The following is a 3,539-nucleotide window of genomic DNA, read 5'->3' as shown; positions in this document are numbered from 1 at the left end:
TGGTGTTTTTTTACAATGCAATCATTTTGGAAATCCATACAAATACAAAAAACATATGTAGCTTCTCCAAAACTTGAACATTATAAACAAATATTGAATAAATGACACTATCATGGTTAGCCATTAACAGCTGCTCAAATTGCCCTGGACAACATGGACAAGTAAAAATTTAAAGTTGAAAAATACAGAATCTTTTCTTCATTCATTCTCTTTTTAACAAGTAAATCATTATGATAGTAATCCCTGACAATATCGACAAACTTTCCTATTTTTAGTATTTAAAAAAAATAATGGCTCAGAGTAAGAATCAGTTGTGGACACATTCTATGACGAACCATTCAGATTGGACCTACATGCAACTTTAATATTATTGATTTTCATAAACCTTGAACCTAAGTGAAATAAAGAAAAATAAGAAAATATATCTATTTAAAATGATAACTATTTATGAACTTTCTCAAGTTTCAGCGCTACTTTTTATTAAGGAGAGGATATCTGTGGATGAAAATATACAAGAGCCACATCAATATTTATCCCAGATAAAGCACATGGGCCTTAAGAAATAGTTTTATTCCTAGCGTTTTCATTGGATAGAGAGCATTTAATGTTCCTAAATAACAATCCTAATGTACTATGTTATTTATAAGATGGGATGGCAGCTGACTCTAGGGAAAATTTTCGGCAGAAAAACAGAGCTAATTTTACATCATTTTATGCCTGTAAATGCAGTGTAGAAATTTCTTAAGCAAGTACAAAATTTCAGAAAATTGTTTCTTTCAGACAAGTATAATATGATTGCCCATAGGACAAGTTGTTTAAAAAACAACTAATGTCTAACCCTGCACAATGCTAATTTTGAGCTTTTGCTTCTTATCTCAAAATGCAAAGATAACCGTCACCGTGGAACACAGTTTAACATATAACCATATGTGAAAGATAAAGAAATAGCTCAAAACATAAGGTGGGGGCACAACCAATACATTAACTCGGTGACGATAACACTGTCAAACATACTAACACAAATTTAAAAATTACTATCCACACTGATCCGTGTCCACACTTGTTATTAAAATAAAATATTTCGATTACTGCACCTAAGCTTCTGTAAGCTATTGAATCCTGAAACAACTGCGGAAAATGTTTACAGAAGCTTCAAGGGATAAAACTATCAAGGAAAGGAAATTTAACAACAGGAAAGGGAAAAAGATTTTGCTGTTTTAAAAAAAAATCATATGAAGGCTACTAGTATTCGAAAAAATAAAAATAAATTATGTTACATGATGTCAAATGAGTGAATGAATAAACGAAAATGTCAAATAGTACTAATTCACACATTTATTTCTTTATCATCGTGGATACAGGAGCAACTCCACTGGTCGTCAAAGCCATATGAGATCCTCCCATTAACTGTTTCCTAAGTTTGTAGAAATGGTAACCGAGAACGGTATCCAGTACAGCTACTCCTACGACTGCTATAATCATCAATGCCATCATTGTTGTAACAGACTTATTCTGAAAACATCCCTTATTATCCGATTCATCTGTTATTTCAATGCCTGCAAAAAAGGAGATTGCTGTTATTTTTCCGCTTTTTTTTAAACAACTTTTGAAATAAGAAGAACTCTATGCATTTAAGATCTCTTATCAAAATGATAATGTTAACCGTTGTAACAAATTAATATGTGTTCACCGTGTATTTGAGTTGTCCAATATTTCCGTAATATCAACTGTCTAAAAGGAAATGGTGACTATACATCAATATGACATCAATCCAACAACAAAATATCCTACCATATATAGATCAACATGCTGTATTTAACAATAGACAGATTCAACACCATACGCTAAGCTCTTAATCGCCCCGAGTCTAAACAAGTTGTGAACAATTAAACAAAGACTACATGCCAAATCCTTTAATCATCATCACAAAATTAACGATGTCTCTTCAGTGATGCTTGAGGCCGAAATATTTGAAAATCATAAATCAAAAACCTAAAGCATATCAATATAGGTTATTGGATAAGATCACAGTACCACGAACGAAGTCCCATCTTTTAAATGGGATATTGTACATAGATGAAAATTATGTAAAGGTGCTTAAATTTGTAATATATTTCTCCCTTTAGTTCAATGGTTGACATATGGTTTAGCAGCTGGTCAGTAATCTTTCAACTTTTCTTAAATTTTATGTGATTATGAAACATATATGGTTGATGATTGTTTGAGTTAATGGTCAACATTTCATTTTCGATTTTTGTGAACCAGTAAGTGATTAAAATCACCCTATAAATACTAAAACAGAATTGCTCTCTTAAATGCCAGTCTGACCCTTCAAAAAATTCTCCCATTAACAATAAAGGGGGCTAAAAGCATGAGAAAGTAATTGAAATTTGGCAGCCAAATAAAGGAAAATACAAACTCTGCCCTTCAATTATGATAAACGGAGCGGGACGTTTGCACTTTTTGATAGGATATTTGCGCCTTTTTATGGACGTTTGCGCCTTTTTAATGGACTTCTGCGTTTTTTTTAAAAGGACATTTGCGTTTTTTCTACAGGACATCTGCGTTTTATTCTACAGGACATAACATTTGAGTAACTTATTTAGTGCTTTATATGCTTTCCTGATTTGGTTTTTTATAAAATGTTAGACACATCTGAAGTATACGGAAGTTGAATTGCCGGTTGCATCTTATATTGTCGCAAAGTTAACGGAATATTATTTGCATACTTCATGTTTTTTCTCTCGCTGTAACAGTTGTACATAAACAATACGTTACTTCGTGTTTTTTCTCTCGCTGTAACAGTTGTATATATATAGACAATACGTTACTTCAGAATTGGTTGCGTCCAAAGTTTGGCATTGTGCTCATCAGGATAAACTGTCTGAAATAATATAATGTGGCTAAAGAAATATTTTGAAAATATAACGTTGCTATTAATTTTCCTTTTTTCTGTTTCAAAAAATGATCCAACGAAATAGCGATATCTAATAACAAACGTGTACATGGACATATCAAAATGACCAATATCTCACCGTTTGCTTGAGTTGTCTGGTGTTTACTGGTACTTCCAACTGAAAACAAAAGAACAATATAAGCCTTTTATTTTCTTCAAAACATAATTTATTATTAAGATATATTAGTCTTTTAAAAAAAAAATTGAAAACACATCAATTATTTTGTTGATGCAATATTATGCACTATGTACATATTATGTTTACGTGAGATGTAAACATTATTTAATGGTAGAAACAACGTTTTACTTATAAGGACGTAGGAGGTGCCTCCATCAGGAACGCTCTAACTTTAAAATTTGAACGACATTGATGTAAATTACGTGATCATGAGTACTTAATGTGTTATATGACAAAACGGGATATCATACCGAAAACAGGTTATAGGATGTGTGGTAAAATAAAGATTTAATTGTCGCGATATAAAAACAAAACATTATATTAAATGAAGAAAACATGAATAATACTTTAACTTTTTACATTATTTAAGTAAATACTTGCTTTTGTCACAACATTTTCCGTGAT

General features: G+C 31.4%; 1 long non-coding RNA gene across 1 annotated transcript; it reads right to left on the bottom strand.

The window, feature by feature from the left end:
* Positions 1-819: 819 nt before the first annotated feature.
* On the bottom strand, positions 820-3,074 carry LOC127736682 (uncharacterized). The gene is made up of 2 exons (XR_007999109.1): positions 3,036-3,074; positions 820-1,556 (listed from the first exon to the last, which is right to left on the bottom strand). It is a non-coding gene; the product is annotated as an uncharacterized LOC127736682 (long non-coding RNA).
* Positions 3,075-3,539: the final 465 nt, after the last annotated feature.

This window comes from Mytilus californianus, unplaced genomic scaffold (genome assembly GCF_021869535.1).
Source record: "Mytilus californianus isolate M0D057914Y unplaced genomic scaffold, xbMytCali1.0.p SCAF_1, whole genome shotgun sequence".
Taxonomy (NCBI): Eukaryota; Metazoa; Mollusca; class Bivalvia; order Mytilida; family Mytilidae; genus Mytilus; species Mytilus californianus.
This window is presented reverse-complemented; position numbering and strand designations above follow the sequence as displayed.